Below are 13,514 nucleotides of genomic sequence, written 5' to 3'. Positions count from 1 at the left end.
GATGAGCCGGTTCCCGCGAGGTTCAAAATGCCTCAGGTGGAACCCTACAACGGGACGACCGACCCTCTCGACCACCTGGAGAGCTATTGGGCCCTCATGGCCCTACAAGGGTCCTCGGAGGCCATACTCTGCAAGGCCTTCCCAGCGACCCTCTGAGGGACCGCTCGGCTTTGGTTTTCTGGACTGAAGCCGAATACGGTGTCCTCTTTTGAGCAGCTCGGCAGGCAGTTCGCCACCAACTTCGCTGCCAGCCGGCGCCAGCGACGGACGTCGGACTCCCTCCTCGACATCAAACAGAAAGAGGGGGAGTCCCTCAAGGAGTACCTGGACCGCTTCACCGCCGCCACATGGGAGGTTCGCGAGCTAGACCAGTCGATAGCTATGTCGGCTCTGAAGACTGGGGTTCGCTCCTACCGATTCCTCTTCTCCATCGAGAAGAGCTTTCCGACCGACTTCACTGAAATGTTGGCCCGAGCCCGGAAGTATGCCAAGGCCGAGGAGGCAGTTGCATCTAGGCGGGGGGCAATTGAGCCCGCCTCCAAGAAGCAGAAGAAACGCCGCGAGGAGCGCGGCCGACAAAGGAGCCGATCCCCCCGCCGAGAGAAGAACCTCCCCAGACTGAGAAGTCCGCCCCGACAGCAGAGGCGATCTCAGCAAAGGACCCCTCCTCGGCCGAGGTCCCCACCACGGCCTCGGACGTACCCGGGAAAGTACGAGAACTACACACCCGTCAACGCTCCCCGGGCCGAAATCCTGATGGAAATCGAAGGTCGGACTTCTTCCGACCCCCGCCTCCTATGCGAGACACGGGATTCCCCCGGAATCCCAGAAAGTATTGCCGCTTCCACCGAGATCGTGGGCACGACACGGAGGACTGCTACCAACTCCGGGATGAGATAGAAGCGTTCATCTGACGGAGGGTACTCAACCGGTTCGTGAGGAACCGACCTGAGGAAAGGAGGCCGGCAGAGAATGTCGCACCAACCGAAAATCCGGGCGACAACAGGCCCATCGCCGGCACCATCAACATGATCGGGCGGGCCTCGGCAGGAACGGCCGCCCTGGGAGCACCCCCGAAGCGCCCACGTATTGGTGAAGTCATCTCGTTCTCGGACGAGGACTTAGAAGGGGTCGAAACCCCCCATGATGACGCTGTGGTCATCTCTATGATTGTAAATAGGTTTGATGTAAAGCGTGTCCTAGTTGACAATGGAAGCTCAGCCAACATTTTGTATTATCATGCCTACCAAAAAATGGGATTGACAGAAGGGCATCTCCGGAGAGTCAGTGCCCCGTTGGTTGGGTTCACCGGAGATGCAGTCCCGGTTGAAGGTGAGGCTAGCTTCCTTGTCACAGTCGGCCTCGCCCCCCGGGAGAGCACAGTGAGGATGGACCTCCTGGTGGTCCGTCTGCCCTCGGTCTACAACGCCATCCTTGGGCGCCCAGGGCTAAATGCCCTTCGAGCCGTGGTTTCAACTCGCCATTTGCTCATGCGGTTCCCCACCGACCAAGGAGTAGGCGAGGTCCGCGGAGACCAGCTGGTCGCCAAGCAATGCTACATGGCGGCCCACACAGTAAAACAACCAGCCGAGGCGCCGGACCACCCGATGGGCCCTTCGCTGCCCATAGAAACCCTCGATGCGAGGGACACCCTCTGGAAGAAGCAAGTAGAGCCCGGTGAGCTCCTTATTCAAATCCCACTACAAGAAAATTTTTCCGAGCTAACTGTGCAGGTCGGCTCCGGCCTCGGCGCCCGCGAGAGGGATTGCCTCGTCAGCTTCCTGCGGGACAACGCTGACGTCTTCGCCTGGTCGCCCGCGGACGTGCCAGGAGTTGACCCTGAGGTCATGGTCCACCAACTCCAGGTGAGACCGACCAGCAGGCCTGTAAAGCAGAAGAAAAGAGGCTCCGCCCCGGAACGACAACGAGCTACAGCTGAGGAGGTGGACAAACTCCTCGGGGCCGGCTTCATCCGGGAGGTCTCCTACCCGGACTGGCTCGCCAATGTAGTCCTCGTAAAGAAGGCCAACGGGAAGTGGCGTATGTGCGTGGACTATACCGACCTGAACAAGGCCTGCCCGAAAGACAGCTTCCCCCTCCCGAGCATCGACCAGCTCGTCGACTCCACTTCAGGACACCAGCTGCTAACTTTTATGGACGCCTTTTCAGGGTACAATCAAATCCGAATGGCGCCAGAAGACGAGGAGAAGACGGCCTTCATCACCGACAAGGGCACCTACTGCTACAAGGTGATGCCCTTTGGCCTGAAGAACGCTGGGGCCACCTATCAGAGACTGGTCAGCCAAATTTTTAAAGACCAGATCGGCCGGAATATGGAGGTCTATGTGGACGACATGTTGGTAAAGAGCCGGGCGGCGGAACACCACATAGCCGATCTCAACGAGACATTCGCCAAGCTCAGAAGATATCAAATGAAACTCAACCCGGCGAAGTGCGCGTTCGGGGTCACCTCGGGCAAGTTCCTGGGTTTCATAGTGACCCAGCGCGGAATTGAAGCCAACCCGGAGAAAATCCGGGCACTGCAAGAGATGTCGCCTCCAAAGACTGTCAAGGAGGTGCAACGGCTCGCGGGGCGGGTTGCTGCCCTGGGAAGGTTCGTCTCTCGGTCAGCCGAGCGATGCCTCCCCTTCTTCAAGAGCCTCAAACGGCCGAAAGACTTCCGGTGGACGGAAGAATGCCAGCAGGCCTTTGAGGAGCTTCGGAGCCTTCTGGCCTCTCCCCCGCTGCTCACCAAGCCCCAGAAAGGCGAGATTCTTTACTTATACTTGGCCGTCTCCCCAACTGCAGTGAGCTCAGTTCTCGTCCGGGAAGAGGACAAGCTCCAAAAGCCGGTCTATTACACCAGCCGGGTTCTCAGGGATGCTGAGACCCGATATTCTAAACTTGACCGTCTCCCCAACTGCAGTGAGCTCAGTTCTCGTCCGGGAAGAGGACAAGCTCCAAAAGCCGGTCTATTACACCAGCCGGGTTCTCAGGGATGCTGAGACCCGATATTCTAAACTTGAGAAGACCATCTTCGCTCTCATCATCTCGGCTCGGAGACTCAGGCCTTACTTCCAAGCCCACACGATAGCCATATTAACTGACCAGCCTATGAAGCAAATACTGCAGAGGTCGGATCGTGCGGGGAGGATCGCCAAATGGGCGGTCGAGCTCGGGGAATTCGACCTCGAATATCGGCCCAGGCCGGCTATCAAAGCTCAGATACTCGCCGACTTCATCGTGGAGTGCACCCTTCCGGACAACCCCGAGAGGCCACCCGAATCCGTAGGAGAGGCCCCGAGGCAGCCATGGGTCCTGCACTCGGACGGGTCTTCGACCTCGGAGGGTAGCGGGGCCGGACTTATCCTCACCAGTCCAGACGGAGTGGTGGCCGAGCAAGCTTTGCGCCTCGAATTCCCGGCCTCGAACAATGAGGCCGAGTATGAGGCTCTCATCGCCGGGCTCAAGCTGGCGAAAGAACTAAGAGTGGAAGACCTGACGGCCTTCAGTGACTCCCAGCTGGTGGTGAACCAGGTCCAAGGAGATTTTGGAGCTAAAGAGCCATCCATGCAAAAGTATCTCCAAAAGGTGCGGGAACTCATATCTGCCCTGAATTCTTTCAATATTCAATACATCCCCAGAGCGGAAAACCTCAGGGCAGACCAGCTATCCAAATTGGCAACCTCCCGCATGAGCGAGCTTCCCAAGGGAACAGCGCTCGAGTATCTTCAGATCCCCAGCACGGAGGAACCCGAGCCCACCATGTGCATCGACTCCGAGCCGAGCTGGATCGATGGGCTCGTCTGCTACCTTCAAGACGGAACCCTACCTCACGATGAGATGGAGGCTCGCCGAATCAAGCGCCAGGCTCCCCGGTATGTCTTGTACGAGAATAAACTCTATCGACGATCATTTACTTCTCCCCTTCTCAGATGCCTCCGCCCCTCCGAGGCGGACTATGCCCTCCGAGAGGTCCATGAAGGGATCTGCGGAAATCACCTGGGGGGTCGGGCACTAGCCCATAAAGTCCTGCGACAAGGATATTATTGGCCCACACTCCAGAAGGATGCAACGGATTTCGTCCGGAAGTGCGATCGGTGCCAACGAAACGCCAATGTCCAGCGTTGACCCTCAGCTCTGCTGACCTCCATCATCGCCCCCTGGCCGTTTGCCCAATGGGGGATCGACATCCTAGGGCCCTTTCCCCTGGCCACCGGACAGAGAAAGTTCCTGGTCGTCTCCATTGACTACTTCACCAAATGGGTCGAGGCCGAACCCGTCGCCCGGATCACCGAGCAAAAGATGCGAGACTTCGTGTGGAAGTCCATAATCTGCAGATTCGGACTATCCCGTATCCTTATATCTGACAATGGTCGACAATTTGACAATGTTCGTTTCAGGGAATTTTGCTCTGAGCTCGGCATTGATCACCGTTTCACCTCAGTCGCTCACCCCCAGACAAACGGGCAAACTGAGGTAACTAACCGCACTATTTTGCAGGGGCTCAAGGCTAGGCTTGATCGGTCCAAAGGACAGTGGGTCGAGGACTTGTACAATGTCCTTTGGGCATACCGGACCACGTTCCGACTGCCCACGGGAGAGACCCCCTTCAACCTAGCATACGGCACCGAGGCCGTCATCCCGTTGGAGATCGGCCTGCCTTCTTCAAGGGTGGAGCATTACGACCCCGACACCAATTCTTCCCAGCTCAGGAGCAACTTGGACCTCGTCGAAGAGACAAGAGAGGTTGCCCGGGTCCGCATGGCGAGATACCAACAGCGAACGGCCCAATACTACAACTCTAGAGTCAAGCCCAAGCTCTTCAAAGTGGGGGACCTCGTCCTCAGGAGAGCCGAGGCTTCTCAACCGACTGAGCAAGGAAAGCTCGCCCCAAATTGGGAGGGGCCGTATCAGATCGCCCGGGTACAACGACCAGGGGCGTATAAATTAAAGTCCCTAGAGGGGACCCTGATCCCGCGAAGCTAGAACTCCGAGAATCTACGAATGTACTACCAGTAAAACCCCTAGGGGTTCAAGACAATCAGGACAATGGACTCAGCTTCCTTTTCGCAAATAATTCTCTTATCTTGATGGCTGTAATTCTCTTCTAATATTGGGTCGTCTGTGATCCTCAGATTCCCCGGCCAAAATCGGGATGCCTCGAGGCTCGACCGTAGAGTCCCAAACTCCCTCGACCTCGGGAAGAATCGCAGGACGACGAAATATCGACTTGGCGCGAAATTCCCTCGACTAAGGTCAGAATGCCCCGGTTCGTCGGGATGCCCCGGCTATAGGGATGCTCGAGACGTCAAGATATGAGTACGGTCCTCTCTGACCAGACGAGCTCGGCTCGTTCTCCATCAACTTCCATCTATGAGCACGGTCCTCTCTGACCAGACGAGCTCGGCTCGTTCTCCATCAACATCCATCTATGAGCACGGTCCTCTCTGACCAGACGAGCTCGGCTCGTTCTCCATCAACTTCCCCCTATGAGCACGGTCCTCTCTGACCAGACGAGCTCGGCTCGTTCTCCTACCTCGACTAAGGTCGGGATGCCCCGAGGGTCGACCGTAGAGAACTAGACTCCCTCGACCTCGGGAAGGCGCCGTGAGGGGTGGAAAGGGTGGCTCCACCCGGGGCGCCACGAAGTGGACCCCCGGGAGCGGTCGACGATCCCCGATCCCCGAAGCGAGCGATCCCTCGACTAAGGTCGGGATGCCCCGAGGGTCGACCGTAGAGAACCAGACTCCCTCGACCTCGGGAAGCGTCGCAGGTCGGTAGAGCGTGCCCAGACCCGCCGACTTGACGAACGATCCCTCGACTAAGGTCGGGATGCCCCGAGGGTCGACCGTAGAGAACCAGACTCCCTCGACCTCGGGAAGGCGCCTTGAGGGGTGAAAAGGGTGGCTCCACCCGGGGCGCCACGAAGTGGACCCCCGGGAGCGGTCGACGATCCCCGATCCCCGAAGCGAGCGATCCCTCGACTAAGGTCGGGATGCCCCGAGGGTCGACCGTAGAGAACCAGACTCCCTCGACCTCGGGAAGCGTCGCAGGTCGGTAGAGCGTGCCCAGACCCGCCGACTTGACGAACGATCCCTCGACTAAGGTCGGGATGCCCCGAGGGTCGACCGTAGAGAACCAGACTCCCTCGACCTCGGGAAGGCGCCGTGAGGGGTGGAAAGGGTGGCTCCACCCGGGGCGCCACGAAGTGGACCCCCGGGAGCGGTCGACGATCCCCGATCCCCGAAGCGAGCGATCCCTCGACTAAGGTCGGGATGCCCCGAGGGTCGACCGTAGAGAACCAGACTCCCTCGACCTCGGAAAGCGTCGCAGGTCGGTAGAGCGTGCCCAGACCCGCCGACTTGACGAACGATCCCTCGACTAAGGTCGGGATGCCCCGAGGGTCGACCGTAGAGAACCAGACTCCCTCGACCTCGGGAAGGCGCCGTGAGGGGTGGAAAGGGTGGCTCCACCCGGGGCGCCACGAAGTGGACCCCCGGGAGCGGTCGACGATCTCCGATCCCCGAAGCGAGCGATCCCTCGACTAAGGTCGGGATGCCCCGAGGGTCGACCGTAGAGAACCAGACTCCCTCGACCTCGGGAAGCGTCGCAGGTCGGTAGAGCGTGCCCAGACCCGCCGACTTGACGAACGATCCCTCGACTAAGGTCGGGATGCCCCGAGGGTCGACCGTAGAGAACCAGACTTCCTCGACCTCGGGAAGAAGCCGTAAGGGGTGGAAAGGGTGGCTCCACCCGGGGCGCCACGAAGTGGACCCCCGGGAGCGGTCGACGATCCCCGATCCCCGAAGCGAGCTATTCCCCGACTAAGGTCGGGATGCCCCGAGGGTCGACCGTAGAGAACCAGACTCCCTCGACCTCGGAAAGCGTCGCAGGTCGGTAGAGCGTGCCCAGACCCGCCGACCTGACGAACGATCCCCCGACTAAGGTCGGGATGCCCCGAGGGTCGACCGTAGAGTCCCAAACTCCCTCGACCACGGGAGGCACCACAGGTCAGCAAAGCGTCCGCGGACTCGCCGACCTGACGCAAGATCCCTCGACCAAGGTTGAGGCGCCCGAGGTCCTACCATGGGGTCTGAAACTCCCTCGACCTCGCAGAGAGCTACAATTCAATAAAGCCCCGCCAAATCCTCTCAACCTCGGTGGGCGCTGTTGGGTCCGTGAGAAACCCGAGCCCCCCTTTAAGTCAAAATGACTCCGGAGGTCAACGAGGAAAGGAGGCAACCTAACCATGCGAAGCGTGACTCGGAGAATGCAAGAGGTACATCCAACTAGACGCCCTCCTTGTTAAATTTTATCTACATATTGCTGGGCGGAATCCCAACGTTGGAGTCTTACCTCGCCCCAAAGTCGGGCCTCTCCAATGGGTCGGCTTAAGATCGACCCCCTAACTACATTATGCAGGCTCCGTTCGTCAAATCTCCGCAATCTGTACGAAGGCTTCATAAATTAGGGCCCAACTCGGCTCTTCTACGTAAACTCCGACATCTAGCTGAGAAAGTGGTCCCGACCACGAGTGTGTCAGCCAAACATGGATACCAAGGCAATTTTTGGAAATCCCAGCCTTGCTCACCGAGATCTCGGCAGAGTCCGAGAACGATAACTACGAAAACCTTCGACGATGACTTACTTATTAGCCCGCGCTCCCTACGAGGGGTTCGGAGTTAAGTTCGGAAACCCGACTAAAATCTCCGAATAGCGGCAGGCATAGACCTAGTCCGGTCTTACTTGAAGGGCTAAGGCCCGACCTAGAGGCCTTGGGATTTCCCTAAAGGCTAAACGTGATGACTTCCACGATTCTTAGATCCGAGCTATGGGACTTAGAGGAATTTTCTAAAAAACCTAAGACTCGGAGCTCCTTTTGGTCGGAATGACTGGAACCCGAGAAGGCTAAGACATAGCCCGGGAAAAGGGGACAACTTCGTTAAGCAACCCAAAAACTAAGATGTGAAGTTAGAGGTCGTCGAGGCAGTTAGCTAAGGCTCTAGCCTCGTTCGCAACAAAAAAGAAAGGCAAACACATAATGATGAAAGTGTTTTTCATTAACAGAAGGCCGAAGGCCGATTACAAAATTGGAGGTCGACCATTTAAGAGCCGACCTCGGATACAATGAAAAAGAAAGGAAAAATACGCTAAGTCCTAAGCGGCGGGAGCAACGTCCGGGGGGTCGTCCGGCACGTTGATGATCTCGAGGTTTTCAGCCGGCACAGGCTCGGGGTCGGGGGCAGGGGCCTCGGGTACCGCCTCCGGGACGGCGTCCGTCTCGGCCGCCGGAGCCACCTCTATGGTGCCAACCGCCTCGGCCACCCCCGTCGAAGGCTCGGCGGGGTCTTCTTCGTATATCCCCGCCTCGGATGTCAAAATGGCGGGGAGGGCTTCCACGTTGGACCCAGGCCCAGGTCCTCCCTCGGACGGATCGTCGAGAGGTCGTACTGAGGGCAGTACCGGCGCATCTGAGCCCGGAAGTTCTCGAAACCTCGGAGGAACCCGTCCACTGTCTCCTCCTCCAACATGTCGCGGAACTCTTGCGACTCCTTGAAGAGCTCCACGGCATGTTCGGCTCGCTCGAGTGCCCTCCTCTCCCGGGCCTCAAGTTGCTCGATTCGGAGGCGGGAGACCCCGTCCTCATACCTGAGGGCCGCGACCTCGGCCTGGACCTCCCCTAAGCGCGCCTCCGTGCCGCGCAAGGCCGACCTGGTTAGGGCGTGGGCGACCTTCTCCTCCCCGAGCCCCTCCGCCATAGCGAGGCGCTCAGCCTCGGTGGCCGCCCACCGAGCCTCGGCCGCGGCCAACGCCGCCTCCAGCTCGGCGACTCTTTTCTTGGCCGGCTCCAGCTGTCAGCCGAGCTGTCGGACTTCTTCCCGACACCCATGGGCGATGAACGCCAAGGTGTCGAGCTCGAGAATATGCTGAAAAGAAAGAAACGAGGGTATTGTGAGTTGAAAAGCACACAAGTACGCTAGTAACTCAAGGAAATTAAGAAGGAAGCTTGCCCGGGCGGTGTTGCAGTAAGCGCTGCCAACGACCTCCTCCAGCGAAACATTCCGGAACACGGCCCGGTCCGCTGGAAGTACCGCACGCCGCAACATGGAGCGCGCGACCTCGGCATCCTGAAAGGCCGAGCTCCCCTCGGGAATAGGGGAGTCCGGTTCGACCGACTCTTCTCGGAAAGCCCGGGAAGAGCTCGGCACGACCGGGCACGAGGTCCCGGAGCCGCTCGCTTCGGGGCCTCGAGCAAGCCCGGGTTCTGGCTGCTGCGGGGCCATGGACGACTCCCCCCGCTGGGCAAGGGGGGCAGGGCAAGGAGGGGCCGACGGGCCCGCATCACTAACGACCCGCTCCCGCCTCGGGTCGGCTGCAGGGGCCCCCGCCTCGGGGCCACTCGTGCCGGCTGAACTGGAGGCGCCGTCCGACCTCGCCCTCTTCCGGGGCTGGGGCCTAGCTCCCCCGGCCTCGGCCTCTCGCCTCCTCAGGCGAGAGAAAAGTGATGTGTTGTTGGTCGGCAGGCGGGGAATATCTGAAATCAAAATTTCGTTAAGTGTCAGACCAGTGACAGTAAAAGCAAAGAACGAAGAAAAAATAAAATAGTGTAACCACCCTTACCCTCGGGGCGCGCCGAGCTCAGACCTACGCTCGCCAGGGCGTCCTCCCGCAGGAGCTCGGTCAGGTCGTTGCCCCTCCCGAGGGCTCGCACGGAGTCCAGGGTCCTCAGCTCCCTCCTCGAGGGCTCGGAGAGCTTATTGAGGGTCTTCAACCGAGGGTTCCCCCACCTCGGGTCGAACCCCCAAGGCACCTCGGACGCCAGGAAGAAAAACTTCCCCTTCCACTCATGAATCGAGGAAGGGGCACCCTGGAAGAGTGACATACCGCCCCGAAAGGCGAAGTATAGCCACCCTGCATCCGCCGGGTTCTTCTTTAACAGAAAACACCGGCGGAAGAGGCCTACCGAGATCGGGATCCCGTGCCCGAGGCACAGGGACAAGAACCCGATTATGGTCCTCCACGAGTTCGGAGCCAACTGCGCCGGGACGAGCTGGTACTCGGCCAGCAGCTGGCTCACGAACTCGTGGGCGGAAAAACGCAGGCCAGCCCAAAGTGTCTCGCGGTAGACCGCGATCCGACCTGGGGGCGGCTGCGTCACCCTGTCCTCCGGCCCCGCAGTTTCAAGACGAAACCCGGGCTGGAAGAAGAACCGGGAGCGGATCAGCTCCAACTCCTCCCCCGATAGGCTCGATCCCACTTCCTCAGGACCCAAACCCATTCCCACAGAAGAACGAAATAAAAGTTAAAAAAAAAAAAGCGGAAAATGGGAGCTGGGGAGGAGAAGAAAAGAGAAAACCCTAGTGAAAACAGGGTGAAAACCTACTGGACATCGCCGGAAATCGCTCCGGGCACCGACGGCAAGGTTCGGTTGAGAAAGGAAGCAAGGGAGAAGGGCAACGAAAATAAGAAGCAGCCAAATAAGACCTTTAGGGCAACCTCGAGGGGTTTATATAGACCCCCCTGACGGCCCAGATCGATGGGGTCGGTTCCCATCCCCTGATCGGGTTGCGCCACGTGTCGACCTCGGAAGCCGAGGCACCGTATTCACTCCGGATTAATAAATCGGATACGAAATCGAAGCGTTGTCCCATCGGGTCTCGGGGCCTCATCATGGGTCTGCAAAATTAAATCGTCTTGAGGAACGAGCGGACGCTGCCCCGCTCCCCTCATTTAATAAGATCTGGGACACGTGGAGCCTCGATGTGGCCTCCACCTCTCCGGAATTGTGATCCAGTAACACGAAATCGGAAGCGTCCGACCTTGGGTCACGCCGCGTGTCCGTTTTAAACCCCGTAACGGCACACTCATTAATGAGCGAGAAGCCTCGATTACGGGATTGAGGCACCGCCTCGACGAGCTCGAGGACCCCCATCATTAATCCGCCGTAAGGCGATCCTGGCGATTCAAGAGACGCCACCTCCGCTTCAAGAAGCGTAATGATACGAGCTTCATCATAAGCTCACTGAATAAAGCAGCCTCGAGACGCCAAAGGGCGCAGGTTTCACCATGAAAGCTCCGAGAAGCGCAAGGGGGCGGACGAGACTCGCCCCCCAACCTCAGTGACAGACTTTACTTCCCACGTCCGAGCCCACAAGTCGCTCGAACTCGGAAGTCGGGGGGTAGTGTTGGGGGGAATAAGATTTTTTCCCAAATGACATAAATGCCCCTAAGAAGCCGTACAACTTCCGACCCCGGACGGCCGAAGTCGGCGTCCGACTTCGGAACGCCCGACCTCGAGACCTCCGGCCTAAGAAAAACCCCGATGTTCGAGGTCTACTCTTGTCAGCCACCTACTACGGCCGTGCGCCTCAGAGGTCTGGCCGAGGACCATACCCTGACGCCCCTCTGGCATTTATTGCGCATGGTCGCTGTAACTCTCCGGCTTACTCCACAATAAATGCGGATCTCCGGCTTACTCCACAATAAATGCGGACCTCCGGCTTACTCCACAATAAATGCGGACCTCCGGCTTACTCCACAATAAATGCGGATCTCCGGCTTACTCCACAATAAATGCGGACCTCCGGCTTACTCCACAATAAATGCGGATCTCCGGCTTACTCCACAATAAATGCGGATCTCCAGCTTACTCCACCATAAATGCGCATGGCTCCTGTCATCTACGGACTCTCAGCTCTCCACAGCAAATCAGCCCAGCAGAGTCTAGTCAACTATGATAAGTCTCCGATCTCGGCCATACCTCCGACACCAATGCAATAATTCGTCTGACAGCGTGCTAGTTCGGGTTATACGACGCCCTCACCGCCGACATCAGGGCAATGATTCGCCTGACCATGCGCCGACCTGAACAACATGCCGAGCCATACTACGGCCTCGCCCTGTTACATCGCAGGTAAACCAACCCCCGCCTATAAAAGGGAGCCTTGGCCTCTCAGGAGGGGGTTGGAAGATTGATATACTCTACAGACATTATTTATCTCCCTTTCGACACTATTCGCCCCCTCCCTGACTTGAGCGTCGGAGGGCCGGCACCGGAAAACCCGGCCACCGGTTCGTGTGCAGGTACCCGGACGGAGGACGCCCCCAACTGACGGATCGCCGCTTCGCCGACGGACTGCCGCCCCGCCGTGAGAACTCATCGCCGCTCCCTCTTCTCGACCGAAGACTGCCCCCGGGTCCAATTTCCAGCAACAGGTACCATTAAGGTAAATCGAATGATTTGATGTGGGAGTGGTGCTGATTTTCCTCATATTTGGCTACCAATGTTGCATTATATTCCCACATGCAGAATGAAAATTAGAAAGGAAAGCTTGCTTTTTCCCAGCAGAAAAATAAAAAGCTTGCTTGCCTTTTCTTGACAAATGTTCACTTAATTTAAATCAAGCCCGTAAAATACAAGAAAATTTAAAAGGGAAAACAAAGGAAAACAAACAAGGAGCAAGAACGACGCTTGATCTATGGTACCATAATGCTGACCGTGACTGCATCAAGATCATCTCTTTCTCCACCATCTACTCGGATAAAGCCACCAATCCTGCATAATTGCCCTTTCTGATTGTTTTCTTCATAGAAAAACCCGTTGAATCAAGATAACAAATCAAGAAATAAAAGAAAAGAATAAAGAATCAGGACCCTAGAAGCTAGAACCCTCCAAGAGTCCAAGAAAACCCTGGGAGGACCAAGACTCAAAACCCTAGGAGGACCAAGAAACGCATAGAAAAAGAAGGAAAAGAAAGAATGGAGGGAGGGAGGGAGGAGAGACCGAGAAAAAGGTAGTTCTAGTCGGCGAACCAGTGGTAGAGCACCGCAATCTTGACTCAAGGGCGGCTATACCTCTCGTCCACCGCTCCGTTAGGGCCGTCTTCCTTCCTTCCTTCATCTCCCATCGCTCCCCCTTTCTCACTCTCCCAGTCCCGCCCGAAGAAAGAGAAATAACAGACGTACGAGAGGCATATTTAGAGACAGGCGAAGGCGGTGGGTCCTCTGGAGATCCGTTAATGCCAGCCTGCCATGCGTTATATCTCGCGCGCATAACGTCTCTCTTTGCCGGCGTTACATATAATCCCTTCCGTCTGTTTATGGAATCGCGAGATGGGCATCGCGAAAGTGACGTTATGTGCTGACTCATTGGATGCAGGTTAAAATAGTCGTATTTAAAAAAAATTCGACTACAGTAATTGACTGGATCCAGAGGACACCAACAGCGTGGATAGGTGCCATCCTTTGTTTCAAAACATTCGGATTATAATCAGTGGCGGTGTGGCGTTACAGACCAAGTATGTTTATAGAGAGGCTAATAAAGCCATGGATTGAATGATCTCGTATGTAATCGATCACTCCAAAAAAACCCTGTAGATTGGAGAGACAAAATTATCTAGATCACTCCGTGATTTGATATTATTTAATTTTTTTAGATATATTCGTACTAGAACTGTATGAACCAACCATTTAGCAAAAAATAAAAAAAAATGATAATAGTTGGAGAGACC

General features: G+C 57.1%; 1 protein-coding gene across 5 annotated transcripts in view; it reads right to left on the bottom strand.

Annotated features, from left to right (window-relative positions):
- The window catches only part of LOC103705708 (kinesin-like protein KIN-8B), a 33,190-nt gene extending 20,215 nt beyond the window's left edge, over positions 1–12,975 (bottom strand). For 4 of the 5 annotated variants that reach the window (XM_039114512.1, XM_039114514.1, XM_026804123.2 and 1 more), the window contains exon 1: positions 12,788–12,975. The gene's annotated coding sequence lies outside the window, so the exon portion shown is untranslated. The remainder of the gene's footprint in view (positions 1–12,787) is intronic. The other variant, XM_039114516.1, reaches the window with a different exon arrangement.
- Positions 12,976–13,514: the final 539 nt, after the last annotated feature.

Source organism: Phoenix dactylifera, chromosome 16, assembly GCF_009389715.1.
Source record: "Phoenix dactylifera cultivar Barhee BC4 chromosome 16, palm_55x_up_171113_PBpolish2nd_filt_p, whole genome shotgun sequence".
Classification (NCBI taxonomy): domain Eukaryota; kingdom Viridiplantae; phylum Streptophyta; class Magnoliopsida; order Arecales; family Arecaceae; genus Phoenix; species Phoenix dactylifera.
This window is presented reverse-complemented; position numbering and strand designations above follow the sequence as displayed.